A 24,942-nucleotide genomic window follows, 5' to 3' on the forward strand; every position below is an offset into this window, starting at 1 on the left:
GACCTTAATCTTAAACACAATGAAACTCTTAAATTAAATAAATGATCAATGAAATAGTTGCAACTCACATGTATATTCACTCTCTGGGAGCCAGACTAAAAGAGTAAGCAGTGTTAACTGCATTACTCAGTCACACAAATTCATAATTATAACATAACCAGTATAAATGCACATGACTAAAAATGCTTTGATTACCTTTTGATTATAATAATTACAGTACTAGTAAATGTATTCATCAACTCATCAATAGGCTGAAGAGACTGGGGTAAATCCACTCTTTCAGACCTTATTCACAGCAGGGCAATCTTTAATTTTTGATGGAAATGACAATGAGGCTGTAAGGGGCAGACATACAGTCTCTTCAATGGGTTGTAGAGTTCTTTAAAGTGTTTTTGGATCCTTCCGCTGACGAAACATTGAAAAAAAAATATCTTTCCAAGAAATTGCAGTTGACAAAAACTCCAGATAACACGAGTTTTGGAAAATTAGATGTGATCTTGAAGCTTTTTGTTAGCTTCATAAAGTGCATGTTATTGAAGAGAGGGTTAGCCTATCACTCACAGCCTCATTTTCATTCACGTTAAAAGATCAAAGATAGCACTTCTCTGAATAAGGTCTATTTACATTAACTCAAAGCTGTACTGTAACTCGAGTGCAATGAAAATAGCAAAGAAAAACAACCTCTCTTTAAGAACTCTGACATTGGTTACACTTTATAATAGTGATGATTTGTAAGGCAGTGATGGAGGTTTAGGGATTTGAACAACTAACATCAAGTATGAAACTTAATTTGTCCCACACAATTTATGGTAAAGACATGGTACCTGAAATCATATGGCTTGTTGAGGACAGCTGTTCTATTTCTTTGCTAAGCAATATGACTTATGTTTATTTCCTGGTGGGCAAACAAATCCCATAGATTTGCAGTGAAGAAGGGACCCAAGCCATATATAGGGACGAGAATATCATTCAGATTTGGGTTGGACTCTTTTTAACTGGGCTAGTAAGCAAAACATCCAGAACAACTTAAACACCTAGCAATGCCCTAGCAACCACCCAAAACACCAATAACATAGGATGCTTCACCAGCTAAGTTTTTCTGATGAAAAGCATGGCTATACTGGTCCACCATCTAGAACAGCACCAAACCAGCACTAACCTGCATAAACCAGTCAAGACCATCAAGGGAATTGTATGCTGGTTAAGCTGGTCTTTTTAGCAGGGTAGCAACCACCCAAACATCAATTCAGAACAAAAAACACATTCAGAACATCTTAGCAACCACATAGCAATGTCCTAACAACCACCCAAACACCAATTATATAGCATCATGCAAAAAAGAACAATCATAACACCTTAGCAACCACCTAGCAATGCCCCATTAACCACCCAAAACACCAATCACTTAACATCATGCTATAAACACTAAGAACACCAAAGCAACTGCATAGCAATGCTAGCAACCCCAAAACACTAATCACATTGCATCATTAAAAAACACACAGACACACCAAAGTCTTTTTTAGCAAGTCAGTCCACTAGTGGCCATCTTTGGAACGCTGTCAGGCAGCTATTTTTCTATGTAAACAAGCGGTATACAAGAGCAGCTCCTATCTACTTGAATGGAGAAAGACCGAAATCTCTAAAACATTAGGTCAAGATTACAATCAAAGAACATATTTAAAATCAGAAGTAAAATCTTACAACACTGCAATCATAAAATGTTATTCCCAGCTTGTCTAGCTAATGCACATGCACATTCTTTAGTTAATGGTCAGGCGATGTCTGTATCTAAAAGGTGATTGGCTCTTTTACCTGTAAGGCGGAACTTCCTTTCAACATCCATTGGCTTTTTTTACCTGTAAGGCAGGACTTCCGTTCTTCATTAGGCATTCCAATTTCTCCCATTCATTTTAATAGAAGTGGCCTGTCTCTGCTAAATTGTCTGTGCACATACTCAGAACACCTTAGCAACTGCAGATCAGTGTTCTGGCAAACACTCACAACATCCTTGAATCATGGTGGCTAGTTTGAGCAACACTCACATTTTCTTCAGAACTGTATCTAGATTGTTTATTTGTTCTGAAGGTTATATTTTGATATAAATATATATAAAATTTTAGCGCAATGGTTTTAAGTTCAAAATCAATCATAGTAATCGTGTGGATGGGGTTCCTCTGGTACACTACATTTATCTGAATGCTGCCTGTCTGTCGTTTTCCCTGGCAAAGGGAGCATTTTAGCTTTTGCTGCAACTTGATATATTTGAAAGCAAATGGGCTTCGACTAACCAGCTCAGTCATTATTTGCTGTTACTAATGACCTCATTTGGAGGCAACCGTGTGCTCGGTTCTGTTTCATTTCTCTCGGCTGAAATAATAATCCACCATTTTAAAACAGAGCTGGCACTTCTGCAGAGAGGTGTTCATTGTGTGATGTCTCAGTGTGGTTAAATTACATTGAGTCTCACAGTACACTTTATTTCTACAGGTGGCTTTCCAGGAATGCTGCTCTATGTAGGCACTTGATGCCAAGGCAGCTCACAAGGCTTTGGAAAAGAGCTATAGTTTAAGAATCAACAACGCCAGCTCAGGGTGCTGTTCTGTGGTTTAAATTTGGTGACTTTTTTTTCACTGTGGTTTTTATTTTGAGAATCAAGATGCAACATTGCTTTCTAACTACAACAGTGCTGCCCTGTTATGCGAGTAGATATTGCATTCATAGTGGACACAGAATCTAAACATAGAGCTCTGCCTAGATATCTCATGGGTACACTGAAAATGCCTTTCAAGGAAATCTGTCTGTGTTTCTAGGCCCATCTGCCTTTCAACATCTTGGATTTTTAGAAGAAGAAAAAAAGGATTTAGGAAGGAAAATCATTCCTCATTTCCCAAAATGCTTGTTTTTGCACAGACATGATCAAAGCTGTACTTCACCTGTCCTTTGTATCAACAAACTATTCTCCATCAGAACATGGCAATGCTGTTTTTGTACTCGTCCGATTAGAAATTATGCACATAAGAGATTGAAATCACAGAACAAATGTGCATGGTTGACAACAGACTTGTGGATGTGAAAAATTCATTGGAGGCCCTTCCAAGTGTTGTTTCATGCTCCCTCACAGATCATATGATGTTTTAATGTGGTTTCCTCCCCCCGACTTGTTCTGAAAAATACTACCAACTACCCTTGTAAGTACATTTTACGTAAGCATATTTTAAACATTTGCAAAAATGTACAGTTTACAACACATAATACTGTGCTAAGTACTCAATTTGACCTTCCATGTTCAGTGTGTTTAATAAACAGAAAGTAATATATCCCACAATTTTTTACATATTTAAGAGACTTATTGTTTTGATCAGCCAAGATTTAAGATGCATGATTGAAAATGGGCAGACATAATTTTTATTTCTGAAATGATATCTGGCATGTAACTATACACAAATTTCACAATACAATATGATGCAGAACCCTCACAATATAATACGGTATGATGCAGAAGCCTTGCGATACGATTATACTTCTTTTTTTTTTTAAAACGCCACCCACACATTTTTTTCCCGCTAGATCTTATTCAAGGATTCAACATAAAATTATTTGAAATCTTAAGTGACATAACCATAGTTGGGTGTAATGCATTACTAAGTAATTACTGTAATTAAATTACTTTTACATTTAAAAAGTAAGGGATTACTCTTAATTTTTCAGTAATTTAATTACAGTTACTTCTGATGTAATTGTGTTAAATACTGTATAAACTATAGAACAATTCTATATAAAACAATAGTGAATTTAAAAAAGAAATGTAAAGTCTAATGTTAAAATGTATGTTTTCAAATTTAATGCAGCCCCCTTAAACTCTTTGGCCAATTCAAAGAATAATGTATTTGATTTTATATGATTTATTTGAAAGAATTAAAAATTTTAATATCTATCCTTGTATTTTTCATCTGGTCAAGGTTGATAAGGTTTTTAGAAAGTAATTAGTAATAAGTAATGCAATTACTTTTCAGACAGAATTATTATTACAGTTTTCTAATTACACTGTAGAAGATGTAATTAGTAGTTATTTATTCATTACTTTTTTAGAGTAACTTACCAACACTGGACACAAAAGTGTCTGACAATGGTAACATAAAGCAGATATCTATAATAAAGTAACTTAAACAACAGCACTGCATTTATCAGTAGATTGTTATGAGAAAAACTCAAAATGTTTCAAAGCAGCTTTGATTTACATGATCTTTCAAAGTTCATGTTACAACAATGTATTATGCTTCTGTTTATTATACTAAACTGCATGCGGTTTCACACATAGACACATTATATGCACAGTATGTAGTAAGCACTTATTAGTATGCTATAATTCCATAAATATAGCCACTCTTTCTTTCTTTCCTTCCTTCCTTTTTTCTTTCTTTCTTCCTTCCTTCCTTTTTTAACTTGTAAGGCACAGTGTTTGGTGCAACAGATCACCTGTGAGCCTGAAAGACCAGTTTTTTTTATATATAAACATTGTCCCTCAAGGCCTGCGGAATATAATAACATTTCTACATTGTTTTGAATGAGCGACTACAGTTGCTGCAGGGACAAATTTATGCCACGCTCAGTCAGTGCTATGTGATAAACACTTCCACCTGCGGCTATTATTGCAAGTTCGTTTCCCACGCGGCTCTCCACTTGCTAGCGAGTCACAGCATTTGGTGATCCAGCTGGATCATCGGGGGAGGATATGTGAAAGAAATCCAGCACGCAGAATATTCCGAGTACAGTGTCATTAAGATTTAATGAACACCTCAATAAATTTGTATCATGCCCTTCCTACTGGCAGATTACATTCAAACAAAAGCGGCATTCCTGTGCCGTAAGCTGACCCAAGAGACTAAATATGATTAAAGCAGCGCCTCCTTCCCCATGTTATCTGCTTTTATTTTTTTTATACTTATTGTTATTATCGCCTTCATCCTCACAAGAATATTCTCCCTCTCCCTCCCCTTTAATCCACCTCCACCGCCTGATTTCCTTGTGGAGTTTCAAATTAGCTCTGCTGCTCCGATGAGGGGTTCAGCCCTGACACTGAGCACCTTGTTTAATTGGCTATATTTTAAGCAAATAGGCCTCCTGGGAGATCATGTTTAGTTTGTAATATCATATATTTGAAAACTTGTCACCTGTAATTTGCAGAGAGATTGATAGGTGGCGACAGCAAGCGATTTGAGGCGCTCTGATGGACCATCTGCTCGAAAGATACGCCGTTTCTCCTCATTAATGTGTGAGAGACACACCGGGCTTTGGTGCTTGCAACAACTCTTGACAGAGATATAATAAGATGCTGTCAGGTTTCGAGATAGTAGATGTTTATAGCTTAAGCGACGCTCCTAACATTTTTAAAGATGATAACACACTTGATAATGGGAGGCAAATCACAACAGCCTTATCTGTCAAACACCGACACCTCTTTGTTGTTCTCCACAAGATTTGCAGAATGACATTGCTTTTTTTTTTATAGTTTGCTTCAAGTAATGGAGGACAAATCATCAAAGTAAAGAAGAATGAATTACATATACCCAGAGGACCCAGCCTCGATTTCCTCCTCAATTGCAGTATCTTAATGTTCTACCAAAAATGATTAAGCACACTACTGCAGAATTTAACTCATGGATTGCTTACTTATAGTCTCTGAATAGGAGAAAATATTTTAACAAAAAACAAATCTGACATTTAACCTTTAAAATACCTGGAGACAAAGATAACACAAACACATTCCTGCTGAATCAATGGACTACAAACCAAAAATGTTTAACACTTTTTGTACTGTTTTTGTATGTGTTTTGATGTGAGTCAAGTCTAAAATTCTCTGATGGACAAGTCTGAGTCATGTATTTAGTCTTTCATCGCAAGTTCCAGTACAATGCCAGTCTCAAGTCTCAAAAATCGTAATTTCAAAAATACATAATATTGTATATCTAAAAGTGTATACTGTAAAATCTGGGATACTTCCACTGTAAATCAACCCACATAGGTCATTTCAAAGTAATTACTGTTGAGTCAAGTCTGAAGTCCATTGAGTTTGAGTCCCTATCTCTTCTTTGTTATTAGTTTATACTTAATACTCGCCAGATTGTTTCTAATTCACAAGATTTATTTCCAATTTTCCAATTTGATGCATTCACATTTTCCAATTCCATAAATATCTTTTTTTTCTTTTCCTTTTATTGGCTCATAAATTTGACACCTAACTATATGCTCTTATTAATTGCTAGTAGGTTGACAATCCATTCCAGTGTTGTATAAAGTCACCTATATCATTATTAACAACCACAATGTTATGTCTCTTACTTTACAACCCCCGGAGTACAATTTTATCAGCAAGACGTAGTCACTGACATTCATTGCTCAAATTTAATTGTGTTTTTGTGACTAAATTCAACAGAGGAAATGCACAGCAGACAATCCACAGTGGCATACTCGTGACCCAAGACCAAAAGATGTGCATTAGCGAACGACACGCCAGCCCCATGCCGGATGTGTAGCTAGTAGCCAGAATAATAATCAAATTCTAATTCAATGACACTGCATTTTCTTGCAAACAGTATGAGCAAGAGTAACATGATTACATCAACAGTTGCAGAGCCTTTGCCAAATGAGCCTGTAAATATGTGCGATTAGATACTGAGCAATTGTGTGCATGCCAGCCTTGCAAATATCAGGTGTATTTTTGGGAAAATAAGTAAAGCAGATATCACTTCTGAATATGAGACAACCCAACAGCATCAGCTGGCATGCCTGTCCTCGCATATCAGCCTGACAACTCTCTACTAGTGTCTCTTCCAGAAAATGTCATTTAGCCTGTTGTTTAGTGATAGAGCAATGTCCTTCGGTGTAAAATTGTTCAGTTGTTTGCTGCCAAATTCTGGGTGAAGAGCCTACCACTGGTCAGCAGGATGGGAATCCAAACTGGTGGCTGTTATTTGGTGGAAAGGAATTTGAATGATTTTAGTTTGTGATTTTGAACAGTTTCATTTACGATTCTTCTAGTACTGTTGATAAAGAGATATTTGAAATCAATTCTTAGTGAATTTACAGCCCTCAGCCAGAAGTCTGTTGCCAAATGATCATTTCAGATTTCAGCAGAACATATATAACAAATTAGAAAAAGATGAATACAGTTCTTTTTACACAGACTTTTTAATGCAGTACAGACTCTTTAAAGGCAGTATAAATGGGGTTGTAACCAAATAGGTGCAATAATTGGTGATAACTATTTGTTTTTTTAAATACTAATACACAAAATGTGTTAACATATTAATTCACTCATTCATTCATTCATTCAGCTATTTTTTATCAAATACAACATGTATTTTCCCATTTGAGACATTCACTCTTTCCAATTACACAAAGAATTAAGTTTTGCATCTAACATTGTGGTCGCAATAATTACCCATAGTAGATTGTAAAGCAATTTCAGTTTGCATTTTTAACCATACATTGTAATTTGAATATCCAGTCAGTGTCTCAACTGTAATTCTGAGCCTTATTTACAGTATTAAATAGAAATAGCTCTTGGTTTATTTCAGACAAGGTTAACTAACTTAAGGTTCAGTAAGTGAGTCAGACTTAAAGGGATAGTTCACCCAAAAATGAAAAATTGTCTAATAATTTACTCACCCTCATGCCATCCCAAATGTGTATGCCTTTCTTTCTTCTGCAGAACACAAGCAAAGCTTTTTAGAAGAATAATTCAGCTCTGTAGGTTCATACAATGCAAGTGAATGATGACCAAACATCTTAAGCTCCAAAAATCACAAAGGCAGCATAAAAGTAATCCATATTATTCCATTGATTAAATCAGAAGTTATATGATAGATGTGGTCAATATTTAAAGGTGCACTCAGTAACTTTTACTTCATCCAAAAAAGTTGAACTCCTAAAGACATGAATTGTAATTTTGCAATATAAGTGGAAAATAATGAGCACTCACACTCCAGTCATATAATTAATCTTATAAAAGCTGTTTTATTCTACATGGAGAGGGTCCACACATGGGGGCTGCCGTGTTAGAATCACATGACCAGCCAAATACTTTTTGCTTAATCTCAGTGACTTTCTGTTATTTGACACTTTCACTCATTGATTAAATTAATCATAGCTGATTGTGAATACTAAAAGTCTACAATGGCATCTGAAACTGAAAACTGTTGATTATAAATGATGAAAGTGAAAGTGGAAGTAGAGATTTAAAGTAAATAAATATTAAATATAGATCTGTTTCTCACCAAAAGTGATTTCATAATTTCAGAAGACCACTTTTATGCTGTCATTATGTGATATTTGGACCTTCAAAGTTCTGATCACGATTCACTTGCATTCTATGGAACTACAGAGCTGAAATATTCTTCTAAAAATCTTCGTTTGTATTCAGCAGAAGCAAAAAAAAAGTCATACACATCCGAGATGGAATGAGTTTGAGTAAATTATAATAGAATTTTAATTTTTGGGTGAACCATCACTTTAATGAAAATTATTTGGCTCTGATATGTATTAAAATAATGGTACCGGGTCGCTAGGCTCTATGCAATGTTTGGACATGTGAACTGTAAGCTTTGTGCACTTTGATGGTTTTAATGCTTTTTGAGTAATAAACCAGTGGGATTCAATATGCTCCATTCCATAATTGTTCTATGAAGACAATATGTCAAAGAATTCAAAATCCTCTCGCTCTGGAGACATTACAACACACTTACGTGCTCAAGCTGAATCCCCTCCTGAGGCCTTGGACCAGGGACTCAATTTGGCAGATGTGGTGGAAGAGATTCAGTGTCAACTGTCGAACATGATGGCAATGCTGACGAAGGTCCTTGATCGTAGTGAAGCAAAAGTGTGTAAGCCCACTAGAGCAACATTGATGCTTCACAGGGTGTGTAAAAATCTTGGTCTTACAGATATTTATGTCCCTCATTTCATCAGTTGCTGATTGCTCAATTGGAAACATTTCAGTCTCAGATCATGCCCTGGTAAGTTTAGAGGTGTTGCGACATATGGAGAAAAGGAAATCATATAGTTGGTGCTTTAATGTATCCCTTTTGCAAAATCCTGAATTTCAACAAATGTTAAAGTCTGAAATCAATGTCTATTTGGAGACCAACTGGTCCTCAGTATCCTCTGTGGGTGTGGCTTGGGAGGCACTTAAAGCGGTTCTTAGGGGTTGGATCATACAGTATGCCTCATTTACAAAAAACCAAAGCACAAGTACTTTTGGAGTTGGAAGGGAATATTAAAAGTGCCGAGGCAGAGCTGAAGCGACGAATGTCGTCTGATGGCCTCAGAGAATTGACCTGAGTGAAATACAGATATAATACTATATTGTCATGGAAGGTGGAGTTTTGGCTATATATACAGTATATAAAACAGAGAGAGTCTTTTTCTACCATTCTCTTAGTGAAATCTGCTGGTGGTGAAATATTTACCTCAGCCATTGATATTAATAAAGCTTTTAAAGAATTCTATCTACTTCGTCTACTGATGAAGATATTAGAAACTTTGTGGAACCATTAGTTCGCCCTAAACTGTCGACTGAGCATAAAAATTCTCTTGTTTCTGAGATAACCTTGAAGGAGCTTGGTGAGGTAATTAAGGCTTGCCTACAGGCAAGGCTCCAGGGCCAGACGGCTTTGCCACTGCATTTTTTAGATCTTATGCTAGGGAACTGGCTCCACTTTTGCCAGAAGTTTATACAGAATCATTAAAGAATAGAAAGCAGATCAGTCTGATAATTAAAAAGGACACAGATCCAAGCAAGTGTAAGAGTTACCATCCAATTTCCCTGATCCAGCTAGACCTTAAAATATTGTAAGAAAAAGTCTGGCTAACTAAGTAAAGTTATGACATCTCTTATACATATAGATCAGGTGGGGTTATTTTGGGGCTGCCGCTCATCTGATAACATTTGGCGTTTCATCAATATCATGTGATCAGTGGCAAATGATCAGACTCGGTCGCTGCCATCTCACTTGACGTCGAAAAGGAATTTGATATGGTAGAATGGGATTATCTTTTTAAGATTTTGGAAATAGTTATAGATATCCGGTAGCATTGCTACAAACAAATTGATTAATTTCAGATTACTTTACTCTGTATTGGGGCACTCTGCAGGGTTGCCCTCTTTCCTCATTATTGTTCTGTCTTGCCCTGGAACCATTGGCTGCCGTGATAAGAAAGGAAGTTGGTTTTACAGGGGTGGTTGCAGAAGGTATGGCTCATAAACCTTTACTTTAAACAGATGATATTTTGTTATTTGTCTCCGACCCTACTAGATTAATGCCTTGCCTCCACAGAATTATTAATTCCTTTTCTAAATTCTCAGAATACAATTGGTCTGAAGCTTTGTCTCTGAGAGCATACTGCCCAATAACAACTTTTCAGCCAGCCGCCTTCCAGTGTCTCAAACAGGGCATTAAGTATTTGGGCATTTTATTCCCAGCAAATTTGTCTGATTTAGTTAATTTTATAAAAAATATATTTAATTAAGTTAATTTAATGATAATGTTTTTGAGCAAGGTGTGCAGGTGGGCTTCATTACATTTATTGATGATTGGGAATGTTAATGTTATTAAAATGAATTGTATTCCAAAATTTAACTACCTGCTACAATCTCTCCCTGTAGATGTCCCCCTCTCTTATTTCAAACAATTTGATAGCATAGTGAAGTCCTTCACTTGGAATGGTAAACATCCCAGATTACATTTCAGTAAGCTGCATAGGCCGATTGACAAAGGTAGGCTAAACCTACCCAAGATTTAGTTTTATTATTATGCATTCGGTCTCAGACATTTGGCTCATTGGTCGCTTCCACCTGAGAGACACTCCTTGGTTTTGTATTGAACAGGAAGTTCTTGCCCCTATTTCGTGATTGCAAAGCCTTTCTATCAAACTAACTGGAGAGGTTAAATTGCATTTGCATGCAGTAAAGTTGCACGAGTGTTTAATTCGGACATTTATTTAAATGTTGCTTTGAGCATATGGCTGAACCCTAAATTATGTATTAATAAGTCCCTTTTCTGCTGGTCAGAGTGGATTGTGAGGCGGTTACTACACTCTGAGACATATGTGAGTGGAGTGTTGAGAACATTTGGTTCAACATTTTGGGATTCCCAGATCTCAGTTCATTAGGTATTTACAGCTGTGCCACCTGATCTGTGCTATTTTTAGGAGTAGCATACCCCTAAAACATTTTAATTACAAAAATTAATGGTACTGGATTTGAATAAGAATTGTTTTTTAGTTTCCAAACCCAATGGAGGGTGTATGCAACCACTGACACATTGAAGAAATTAATGAAAGTTTGTTAGATTATCTTCAAAACAGAAGCTGCATTATGATTATATGAGATAAGAATTAATTATTGAATGAAGGTCACAACTAGCTTACTACTATGAATCAACAATAACATTCTTCCATTTACACTAGTATTCAGAGTACCACAGCTTTATGTCTTTAAGTTAGTCAAGTCACTCATACTCACTTGTTAGTCATATTTGCTAAAGTATTGCTGCCGGTGGAACTAGGTCATGGTAGTGCAGTGATAAACTCTGTTTACAGGAAAGTCTGCTTGTTTTGCTTCCCCCACCGCTACAAACAAAGCATGTAAATGAGGGTATACATAGTGGGATGATTCATCAAAGATATCTCCTTTATAAAATTGCAGCCTGGTGCGATTATGATGTAAAAATAAATAATAAACAGCCATCCATTTTTGCGTAAATCACACTGCAAGCAGGGGTCTCTCCTAGCTTTCATTGTAGTGTTGCAGAGCTTCAAAGTGTCACTGCAGTCATTTTTGTATATCCACAGTAGCATTCTATTTCATGGATTGCAAACAGATGGCAGAGGTATTGACGTGAAGTGTTTGCATATGCAAAAAGCATCATTCCAACATCAGAGTGGAACGGGGTGGAATATATATATATGGATATGCCTCCCCTCCACATATTAGTGTTTGTGTTGTTCGGGTTGAAGTCAGGCTGCATTCAGATGGCTTATTTTGTGTCTAAGAGAGGCGCCTGGAAGCAATGATAACAAACTTTTCATTCTCTGGAAAAGTCAGTAATGCCTGTTCCCAGTAATAGCATTTTTAGTGCCTTCTAACCTCTTTATGGCAGCATTTGCAAAAAGTCTGCCTTTGCTATGCAGAGAAGACAAACTCTGATGAACACAATCTCACTTCATTGTGCACATATTTGTGTTTTTATTGTAATAAATGCCAGACACAGAAGTGTGGTGGACATTTAAAGCCCCTATGAAATTGCCTGAAGAACATGAGTTTTCTGAATTTGTTGATGTATTTTCTATTGAAACAGGAAGTCTGGGCAAGACATATTGTCCCTTGTTCTGTAAAATCAAATGGGCTTTATATACATAATAGGTATGAACCATTGGCTACTTGCTAGTCCAATTAAGGTGGTATAAAGCCTCAGTCACACTAGACTTTAAGCATGCAAAATTACTTATGAACTAAAGATATGTTGTCATGCTCTAGGGCTTATATATTTTTTTATTAATAAATTACAAATAATAAATTATATTATACTCAAAAAGATAGTATACACCATTTACTCGACTTTAAATATAATAAAAAACAAAGATAAAAACATGTAGCGTTAAAATAATGTTTGTATTGAGCCAATAGGTCAATCAGTGACATTTTGGTATGCTAGTAGTCACAAATCTTCACCTTTATAGTTAATTAACTTAAACATTGTACATCAAGAACACTTAATTCTCAAATTATAAACTCAAAATTGCTAATTTGAATGGACTAAATATTATATACATATACATTTTATTTACCAGAACTAAAAAATATTACATTTTGGTTTGTTTTTCCAAGTTTTCTGTATAGCACCTACACAAAGTACTTCAGATAAACTCTACTCAAATATTTTTATTATTTGGCAATAATAAGCTGTATTAAGCTGTAAGCTGGTCTTAATAAAATGAATTACTTAATTGCCTAAATAGTAATTTCAGATACACAGCTAATTCACTTTAAGAAATGTCACTTACTGAACAAAAAGTTTGTTACAGCTTATTTAAAAGCATAGTTCACACAAAAATTTCAATTCTGACACTATTTACTTACCCTCATGTTGTTTAAACCTGTAGACTTTCTTTCATGGAACACATAACGAAATGTTAAACCAAATGATAGACTCAGTCACCATTCACTTTCATTGCTTTTTTTTAATTAGGCTGTCTGATTTAACGCATTAATTCGGTACAATTAATTTTACCCTAAATAACGCAATTAATCGCAATGCCCCTGGACCATTCAGAACACTTGAAGGAGCGCAAATGCGAACTAAGGTATCTCAAGATGTGTTTAAAGATTGAGTATTAAACTATATTTAACTTGACACAGTGACCTAAACATTTTATGTTTATGACACAACACACCCGAGACTCTACACAAGCATGTCTGATGCAGGTGTAAATTGACGGGTTCTTAAACAAGCCCTCATAATAAATCTCCAACTGATTGACAAATTCACTTGTGAAATGGATTGCTGTGAACTGTTTGCCAATGATTGACTTATAATCAATAATATGGTAGTAAACAATACATTGTATTCTAAAGCTGCTTTTTGTATTGTCTTATTAATGATTAACTCTTCTGCCACAAGAATGTAATGCATTTTAATTATCTGAATATTTTTTATTTTATATATATATGTATATAATGTTTAAATATTTAAAGATTACTATGTATAATTATTTCATCAATATATTTAGAATTATTGTTATATGAGGGGCTTTCTCTGCTAATATTTGTATATGCGATTAAATGCGATTTATCGCGATTAATTAATCGGTACACCATGTAATTAATTCAAATAAACATTTTAATCGATTGACAGCCCTATTTTTAATGCAATGAAAGTGAATGGTGACTTAGACAAACATACTGCTAACATCACTCTTTGTGCTCCACTTAAGATGCATGGGTTTTAAACAACATGAGTGATCAAATTACAGCATTTACAATTTTGGGTGACCTATCGCTTTAAAGCGCAAACAAAAAAGATTGTTTAGTGCCATCACAGAAATCTAATTTAGGCTTCAGTGTTGGAAACACATTAGTGATCACTCAATATGTATCATCACAAGGTCAAATATAATTTTTTTTTTTTGTTTTTTTTTTTAAAAGTGTAAATTTAATAAAAATTAATAAATACTGAAACATTACTGAACTATGTCCTGTATGTCACAGCATGCAAGCAGGAAGGAGGATCCAAATGCAGGAATGAGTAAATAAGTAACCAAAAGAAAAACAAACAGGAAACACAGAACTCAGAAAATCAGCAAGAACACAAAAAGAACTAACACGATAACAAACTGATAAAAACATTAATAAAAATAAACCAAACAGACATGGGAATGAAACAATCCAGCAAACACAATAGGAAAGGGAGCACAATATATACAGACAAGGCACAAGAGGAAACGGGTGAAGGCAATCAACATAAGGAGGACTAAACTAGAGGTGAGGCCAGAGGGAACGAGGGGGCGGAGTTGGGAGAGCACATGTCAAACGTAAATATTAGAGTATATTAGCCATGTACTTAACATACATACATACATACATACATAAAACAAACTCACACAGATGAAAAACTGACAAAGACAGAAGCGTAGACAGAGAAGGTTCATAGCACTATATTACAAGAGAATATATAACTGTATTAGTATCAGCAAACTAAAATAAATTGCACTGGACTCATGTATTCAGCAAAGGATATGCTGAAAATCTCTTACAGTGATTTCATCAGTAAATAATTGTTTAATCTCAGCAATCTGTGTGCAGGTGGCTTTGAGTCATCCAAGCCCATTAAGACATTTTGGATGAAGTTGAATGGTCAGTTCTTTAGGATAGATAAGATGCATCACATAAATCAAACCAAAAGCATCAGACAAAGGAAAAACACTTAGAAGAATGTTACATTCATCTTCAGTCAGACAGACTGGGAGGGCCCAAAGAGCAGCTGTATGTCTGTTGTTGATATCAACATGCTCCTGGAAAAAGAGAAGTGAGTGTTAGAGGTGTGACAGAAAATGTGATAGAGGGCAGGTGACAAGTGAAAGCGACAAAGAGAATACAGAGGTTTAAACACTTAATAGATATCAATATCAATTTATGAAGTGATTCTTGTGTACATTAACACATTTTGATTAGCATGAAATGTATATATATATATATATATATATATATATATATATATATATATATATATATATATATATATATATATAGCAAAGACCATTAGCACTAAAGATGCTTCTGCTCTCTTGCCAGTGCAGACAGCTTTCTGCCTGTAGATGGCTATCAGTCGTGGAGTTTGTTTGTCCAGCTCAGTGTAGAATGTGCTCTTAAGTTTGATATTTGTAACCCTGTAGAATTCATACAAGTATGCAGATTAGTGTCAACAAATTCCCTTTCAACCAAGTCAGTCCACTCAGCGGCCATCTTTGAAATGCTCCCGGAGAGCTATTTTCTATGTAAACAAGCAGCATAAAAGTACAGCTCCTCTCTACTTGAATGGGAAATTTCTAAAACGATTGGTCTAGAATATAGATCAAAGAATATATTTAAAATCAGCAGTAAGATCTGACTACAATGGTATCATAAATTGTTCTATGTTCTCGAGTTGATTGACAGCCTGTAAGGCAGGACTTACTTGTTTAGCAACGCCGTAAATAAGAACAATGACACATTTCGGAGAAACATGTTGGCTCCAGCATGGCATCTCTGATGTTATCAAACTAGCATGCTTCCAAGTATGAAGCGATGAGTATATGCACCTCGCCTGCAGTTGTTCAATCAGTCCTGACCCCAACTCAGGCCATTGGTTGAGTATCATTGTTGGGGCAGGTCTAAGCGGGTCGCTCAAAACAAACATAGGAATTTGTATAGCGCCACATGGATACAGTGTATCCAGTTTTTGAGAAAATTAACTTATGTATGACTTACAGTTGTCTCTGCATATTAAGCTGGGATAGGAGAATATATTTTTACACTGAAAAGTTACAGTACATACTTCAGCTTAATGAAGTTCAATAAACTTTTTTCTTTTGAGTGTAATTCCCACATTTTTAATGAGTAGATCATACTGTTCAGGAATACAGTTTCGAGAGCATTTTGATTGGACAAAAATAAATAATATAAATAAATAAATTGGAAAGAAATAATGAAAGATGAGCCATCAGTATTTTTGTTTCATTTTTCCAGAAGAGATACATTTTAAATGTGTACATCTGCTAAAATGTTACATTTGTCAACTTTTAGAAGTACACTAGCATGACCTCAAAACTAACAGACATACAAGCCACAAACAAGCAATTTTGTTTTGCTGGGGTCTTTAATGCCTGATAATACAGTCTGTTTTCATTTGAAAGAAGTACCTATTATCTTGTGTCATAATGCAATAACTTAAACACACATACACACATTTACCAGTGAGATCCTAACCCCGCCCTCACCCTATACCTTACATATAGAGCTTGTAAGGCTGAGTACCCTGTTAGGAACAATCTGAGGCACCTTTCTCCCATCGCAAAAAGAGCATCATGGGTGGTCAGTAAATATGCCAGCACCTCCCCACCTTGATGTTCCCATTTTGTATTCTTACGATGATGTTTATTATTCCTCATTTCATCCGTCTGTCTGGATCACTTCTGAATTGCCTAAAGCCATATTACAATGTTGTCTGAACAATGGATGTTAATGCAGTGACTATAAAGGAGCACTTACCGAGATACTATTGGCATGTGCCATTGGATTGCAACCCAAGGCCAAAGGAATCCTAAAAATATATGCAGAGGGTATCTAAAGCTGCTGATGAGCGAGTTCCTGGGATGACTGCTGGATTACTGCATTTTATGACAGCACAAATATTAAAATGGTAATGGGTCATTTTACACATATTTGTTAAGCATAGAACATGTAGGCTATTGTAATATTAGAGCAGGGCAAGGCTGCAAAACACCATTAGTGCAATTAAAGGACAATTACCTTGTAGATGTTGATTCAGAATGAGGGTGTTTGCTTACCCATTTACAAGACACTGCGGGTGTTTTGGTGGATTTGGACAGTGCTACCATGGCCTTTATGCCAAGAATGATTTATGTTTGATACTTTTTGGAATGAAGGCAATGCAGGGAAATTAAATAATAGTCTTGGGGTCATTTAGAGGACATTTTACTTGGATATACAAACTGCATGTCCAAAAATATGGACTCTCCATTCTAATAAGCAGGTTTAGCTAGGCTCCTTAATTCCAACAAAGACAAATTATAATGCTACTGCATTCAATGACATTCTAGAAAGTTGTGTGCTTCCAACAGTTGCAATAGTCTGTGGAGGGCCCTTATACTGTCCCAGCATGACAATGCCCCTAGTTGAAATAGTTAAAAAAAAAAAAACTGGGGTTTACAAAACCAAGACCTGAACTCCATTGAACATCTTTGGAATGAATTAGAACACCAACGGTGAGCCAGGCCTCATCGGCCAATATCAGTGCCTTATCTCACTGATGCTTTTGTGGCTGAATGGGAGCCTAGAAGAGTGGAAGCTATTAGAAAAGATCAACTCCCTATAAATGGTTTTAAAATGAAATGCTTAACCAGCAAAAATGGGAGTGGTGTTGGGTACCAAGTCCAAAAATAAAATAATAATTTGTTTGTATTTTTATCAAACTTTTTTTTATCTGTTCAGTTTTATATTCTTTATTATTTTCTAAAGATAATAAAATATTTGTATTTTTCTATATAAACCTTATGTTAAACTTTTTTATGACAAAAACATATGATATAATTTATGAAAAAAATATAGGATGAATTAATAAATAAAACTTTAAAAATGGTAGTATGATGGTGGTGCTCTGTCTGGCTTTTTAAATGACAATTTATATTTAAATAGTTTTAAAAGTAGAAGTATTTTCCTGACAAACAGCAGTCCCTCTTTTTTAATTCACCTGCTGGGAGCCGATGATCATTTTGTAGAGAAACAAATTTTCTCTTACTCTTTTTTTTGTGCAGTCATGTAAGGGGATGAAAAAGGACTGGGTTGCTTTCTTTCCTTATTTCACCCTTTCTCGTGCTCTGTATGACCGAAGGCCGACACCACTGTGTGGGTTTTTCCTGTGACCTCTTCCCATGGACACAGTAGCCCTGCAGTCAGCAGTTATGCAGGATATCCAGCAATACCCAGCCATTGTGTGTGTTTACGCACAAGTGCACTGTGAATGTGACATGTAGCCTTCATCGCTAAATCTCTTACCACACTTTTCCCGAACCCGACTGCAAAGAGCTAATCTCCCACTGTATTTAAAGGGAGGAGCCTCTTGACTGCTGGATCATTAACCTCTCACGGAGAAAGTGCGCTCATGCCCTGCTTTTCTCACTCCCAGCTGGTAAGAAATTCCCTCTCACAGCAGCTCAGGAAAGAGCAGAGTTTCAGGCTATGATTTGCTGAATGTCTTGCTTTCCCAGCTACTTTCAGAAAGTGTATTACATAGAAGGAGAGCCAGTTAATTAATGGGTAATTGCATATGGAGAATGAGAATTTGGATGCAACAAGAGACAGTTTTTGATCATTTATGATACTGGAAAAAGGAGCCTGGATTTACTTGGAGTTTGGCAGGTCTGTAAAAGACCATATGAATACCTTTTTTGTCCAAAATTCCCCCTAAATGAGTGATTGATAGAATGTTGTTCAACCTCCAAACTCAGTACTAAGCCTAACCTTATTGCAAACCCTTTAGATTTTCCATAAAATCTGCAATCAGGCTGGATTATACTACATGACTCTTAAAATCTTAACAGATTTTAAAATAGTACACTTACTGAATCACACACTTACTGACTTAGCACTTGTCGGTACCCACTACTACTCGATTTTCTTGTAAAATCTGTGAAAACTCCAACTTGTTCAATATCTGCAGAAGACAAGCCTCGAAATGGCCTGACTTAAAATTGTTGCTAAAATCGGTGTTATGGGGCAGTCAAACTTGGCTTTGAGCACACAAATTGTTTTTGGGTAACGCAATGAAATAGGATAAGGCAGCATAGTCTCATGAATAATAATGATACACTGATGACGCAATGATGCACTATAGTGTGTGGAAACATTAAATCCTGTGATGTTGACTCGATGTTGATTTTAAGCACAATAGACCAAAATAGTGCAAACAATCCCTAAATTAACAATTTTCCTACTAAAATTTTTATAATGAATGCTAACATTGTCTTGTTAACAGATAGGTATATGTTGCACATGATACATCACAGAAAATTTTGTTTGTGTTTCACAACCCTTTAAGTTAGTGATCTTTATGGTCTGCTATGAAATTTAAGAAAACATTGTGATTTCTCTTGACAGAGATAAGGCATTTCCATAGGCAAACAGCCAAAGGTCTGGAGTCAGGAAGGATACGTATGGTATTATCCCCCATTCCACTCCACAGTACTTGTGCAACTGAATTTCTAACCCAGTCGACTAAGACTCTGGCTATGTAATTTTGCTGGGAGATGGAATGTCATAATGATCTCCCTGGTGAGGTGAGAAGAGGAACCTCTGACACTGGAGATTGCTGTTGAGGGAGTATAACATTTATGCCTGTGAGATTGCCTGCAGCACTGAGATCAGGCAGCCAGAGTCTCTCGACAGATCTCATGCTCATCCCTTCCGGCACTGTGGATTCAGATTCAAGACGTTTACCCACTTTTTATTCATGTAGGTTTTTAGAGTGCATAGATCTCCTTATCAGTGATGCTGCAGTTGGTCTTAGTGAGCTGTCATATGTTTTAAGTGTCTGGAAGCTCATGGGTGATACAATTGTAAAGAATGCTTTCAAAACCTGCTTTTGTGACATTTCTGTAATTGGAAGTCGATTTTAAGCATACAGCTAAGGGAAATGTTCCCTCTGACCTGTTTTAAAGGTTTTTTATTTGTAGAGATCTGCATTCTATTATTTATATTATGGAAAAGCATTGCTATAGCTTATAATGAATTATGAACATACACTACCAGTCAAAAGTTTCGAAACACTTGACTGAAATGTTTCTCATGATCTAAAAAATAGTTTGATCTGAAGGTGTAAGCTTAAATGTTTGAAATTAGTTTTGTAGACAAAAATATAATTGTGCCACCATATTCATTTATTTCATTATAAAACTACAATTTTAAAAATGAATAATTAAAAAAAGCAGCCAATAAGTGCCCAACATTGATGGGAACTCCTTCAATACTGTTAAAAAGCATCCCATGATGATACCTCAAGAAGTTGCTTGAGAAAATGTCAAGAGTTCATGTCTGCAAATTCTAGGCAAAGGGTGACTACTTTGAAGATGCTAAAATATAACACAGTTTTGATTCATTTTTGATTTTGTTTAGTCACAACATAATTCACATATTTCTATTTATGTTATTCCATAGTTTTCATCACTTTACTATTATTCTAAAATGTGAAGAAGAAAAAAAACAATATATATATATATTGTTGTTTCTTCCTAAAGTAGAAAACCTTGTCATATTTATTTACTAATTTAAGTAAATTTTACTTAACTTTTCGTACTGGTGTTCCCAGCATGCTTGAACAATTAATGAGCTTGCATGGTTTCACAGATTGCAAGTTAATTTTCAAATCAAAATTACTGTTCATGTTCTTATGATTGTTACCATCATTTTGTTTTGTGCACAGTGTTGAGGTCTCCATGCACAGCTCTAGATATTTCTGACTTCTTTTTAAAAAAAAAAATATTGTAATAAACTTCTTAATGTACATTTTTTTAATTCAACTTTTCACTAAAATTTGTATTCTGCTAATATAATTTTGTAAAGGGACAATGGAAAGGAGGAGGCGAGAACCGGCTTGACAATATAAAAAATTGTTTAATGGAGACATAAACCAAACGACACAAACAAACACACACACACACACATCTATCTCTCTCTCATCGCACCACCTTCCGCAGTCGGCCTTTATCCCTCTCGGAGGCTTGATTAGCCTGATAAGGGACCGGGTGTGTAAAATCACAACCCAGCCCCGCCCTCCACCCTGTCACAAATTTGTAATGACCTTTGTTTTTCAGAAAATGAAGCAACACAAAAGCATTTTCTGAAGTCTCAGAGTTTCTGACCCCACTGTATATGTAGTAGCATGACTATGTTTTAGCTGTTGCACTTTGAAATACATCTAATTTATTTATATTATTTGAGACACAGATGTTTGAATACCCAGTCTGGGCATAAGATAAATGAGATATTAATGAGATGTGGGGAAAGAAAAGAAAAAATCATGCTTTTTGTGCTACAGCTGTGCACGCTGTCGGCCCGTCAGAGTCATTAGAGGAGATGTCTATTCTCTCGATGATTACTGGACAAGCATTTATTTAAAACGGTTCAGACTGTTTTGCTAACCTGAATCCTGCACTGTCTTGTTCAAACTCATGGCTGTACACTAATTCATTGGAGCAAAAACAGTTGGTGTCCTTAAGACCCTGCTCAGGATAAACAGACAAGCACATATTAATTTGTCTGGGCCAGCTGCCAAGTCAAAACATTTATTCAACAAAACTCTAAAAAGAGGGCATTTTTACTTTAACTAGGATTTGATCAAAGCAGAGAGGAGATACTCTTTATCTGTTTAGAGCTTTAAACTCTTGCTCTTGACCCCAGCAGTGCCACCTGCTCTCGCACTGCAACAACATAATTAAATCATTAATTGGAAAAAATAGTGTCCTTACCTGCATTTATTAACGTGCTCAGTGACTGTAAATTATTTTACTATCCAATTAGATGCTTATTTACACCTGGTGAGTTCAATCTCTCTCTCTCTAATCAAGTGCTTTAATGAAGTGAATTATGCAAGAGGCACACCGGAAAGCATTGTCTTCTAGGGTGTCACGTGTGTATGTTTGCTCGGGCTGTAATACCACCTTGAGTCACTCGGGTCATGTTCTTCTTCCAGGTGAAATGCCAAACCTATTTGAAGTTTAGGGCCAGCCCTCCGGCTGTCTCTCAACTTGATTGACACAGAGCACCGAAAAGGTCACAAAGTGTCAACATCGAAGCATCATCATATTTGTTTTCTCACTCTTGAGTTAGTTGAGTGTAAAAGCACTCAACTGTCTGAACTGGGGGTCACTACGGGTGAAACGAGTGGCTTTGAAAAACATCTCTGAATATTTGTCTGGCAATATTCAATATATATCTCGATGACTACTTTATTTATTTGCTCTGAAATGGCTTAAATTTTTTTTTATTTATTTTTTTTAACAGATGAACCATCATTTCAACCAAACAGCCATTAGCTTCAACATATTTAACCGAAAAATTTTAATAAAGTTAAAATCTCACTAAACAAAGTCAAGCTTTTTCAAAACTGTTTTGGAAAAGAATGGAAGAATGATATTTAATAATTTTCATTTTATATACACAATTTTAACAATGCACAGTAATAAACAGTCATAAATACAAATTACTAAACAAATACAATTTTCTACTTAAAAAATGCTACAAAGAGACTTCCATGAACATCTGTTGTTCTCACAAAGTGAAGACACAAACAGATCGTTGAATCCGTTTTGAATAAATTTTATGGAACAGAAATTTTGAACTGATTTGTGGATATGAATTAAACTTACCAACACTAATACATTTTTGCTACTAAAGTATAAGAGACACTATTAAAACATCTCTACAATAACATTCTCATACTTGCAGGTCACAAGATAATGAAGAATCCCAAAACTAGTCTAATGACACTTTTTAGGAAGCTTAATGGCCAAATAAAAAGCTCATTAAAATCATTGCAATGTTCATGATGCAATATTTAATTTGGCAAACAAAACCATTGCAAATATATCGTAAATATTCTGTACATCATATATTCTGTACATCTGTACTTTTGGGACTAAAAGAATAAGAACCCACCATCGGAGATATAGCTGCGTTTATTGTTTATCCGTCTGCATTACAGAGAAATGCAAGTGTCAATCGATACGATGAGCTTGCAGGGAGCGAATTCTAAGCAGTATGAGTGCTATCAGTGAAGACAGAGGCCAAGTGGCTCTGTGAATGGAGGAAAGCCATTTCAGGGTCTCCATTTTTAATGAGTTGACCACACTCCATCCATTGTTCTCAGGCTGGTGCTAATGCAGTATGTTACCCAGCCGAAACAAGCCTTAACAATACTTGAGGCTTTTTACACCTCGTTCACCATGCTAAAATCTCAAATGCGAGGTGAGTGGTTTGTGCTCGGAAATGGGGATCCATTATCTCGAAAGAGAAGAACACAAAGCGATGATATCCCTATGATTTATTTAATGAAAGGGTTTGGTGTAGGTCACACTGGACCTGGGGCATATTGCACATTTGCAGCTTTGTAAAATTCATATTGAATGCCCATGGGAGAACTGTTGATTGACGGTTCTTTTGATAGCTTAGTGAACATGGTGTGCTTTTATAAGAGGAAAGTGACTCACTTGACCCCTAGAGGAATAAACTTTTTCTCATTTAGACTTCTTTATTGTGAAGTTCTCAAGAATGAGGAGGTGGACCAAATGGCTAAATCAAAATGTATGTTTAAGAATAGGTCTAGGTATAAACGTTTATTTCTCACACCCGATTGGAAAATAGTTTAAATAGCTTGTTTAATGCATGAATCTAGCATACTTTTGAGATGTTTATGCTTAAAGAACGATTTTTTCCTGCCTGAAATATAACATATAGAGGGTTTGTAGCCAAAGGGAAGTAAGTGCATTTCACTTTTCATTGCTCTTATGCCACCTTTGGCTTTAAAACCTCAAAATGTGACCTTCATACAGCCTTATTTGCATGGGTTAGTTTCACCAAAATAATAGCACTTTATATAGTATATTTTATATATATTTTACATATTTACATAATATCCTGAAGTTTAATATTTGTTTCTCTAATGAGCCGTATATTGTGCAATGATATTGCCAAAAATGTAGATTAGTGGCCAACGAACAGCAGTTTCATGCATTCCACCAAACCATGATCAAATATTCTTTCTACATGTTAGACTCAACAAAGGCTATGAGGTGAGATGTAGTCACTGGAGTTTCTGAGAGCAGACTATCCAGTCTAGTATTACTTTGTAGCTTTGCCTCTCATTTGGGGGAAACAATAAAAGGGCATGTCTGAAATGTGAAATTCAAAGGAAGACGGGCACTGACTCTCAAACTAATTATCCCACATCTCACACCCACCACACGTAACCTGAACACAATTTCACAAAGTTGATAAAGTCCCACTCACAGTCCTAACGACAACAAAAAAACCTCCCTACATCTACACTTAGTTCTTATATTTAAGGACCATTACATGGGGGGAAAGCACATTGAGTGGGAGCTTGTGAGTGGGAAATATATCCCAGTTCTGAATGGCAGTGTCCAACTGCCATTCATTCTCATTCTGTGAAACCTCAACCATTCTAACAGGCAGATCCAAGGTTTGGCACAGCAGAGGTTTGGCAAATCTGTCACATTATTAAGAATGTCTAACTCTGGGTACTTGCAGGTGTGTTGGGCACCGGTGGTTAGAATGATTTTGTGGTGTAATCAAAGGCGAGTGTGCTGGTTTGGAACCAGCAATTGGGGTATGCAGAACTCTGCTCCTCAAAGCTGCAGTGTGTAATTTCTGTGCCTCTAGCAGCTGTAAATTTTACATATTTTATTTAGCTTGTTTTAGTCATAATTATAGTCTTTTGATGAAAATGCCCTTCACATTTAAATGAACTAAAATGGCATATAATGTTTAGTCATGAAATGAACATTATAGCAATATTTAATAATGTGCAAAATGACTACAAAATTGTCAAACTATAACTGTTGAATAAGTTGAAGCCTAAATAATAAAAA

At 35.8% G+C, this 24,942-nt stretch overlaps 1 protein-coding gene and 1 long non-coding RNA gene across 2 annotated transcripts in view; both read left to right on the forward strand.

Annotated features, from left to right (window-relative positions):
- The window catches only part of LOC127652384 (protein sidekick-1-like), a 495,188-nt gene that overhangs the window by 303,585 nt on the left and 166,661 nt on the right, over positions 1-24,942 (forward strand).
- LOC127652389 (uncharacterized) lies at positions 18,420-20,839 on the forward strand. The gene is made up of 2 exons (XR_007971699.1): positions 18,420-18,467; positions 19,436-20,839. It is a non-coding gene; the product is annotated as an uncharacterized LOC127652389 (long non-coding RNA).

Source organism: Xyrauchen texanus, chromosome 12, assembly GCF_025860055.1.
Source record: "Xyrauchen texanus isolate HMW12.3.18 chromosome 12, RBS_HiC_50CHRs, whole genome shotgun sequence".
NCBI classification, from domain to species: Eukaryota; Metazoa; Chordata; class Actinopteri; order Cypriniformes; family Catostomidae; genus Xyrauchen; species Xyrauchen texanus.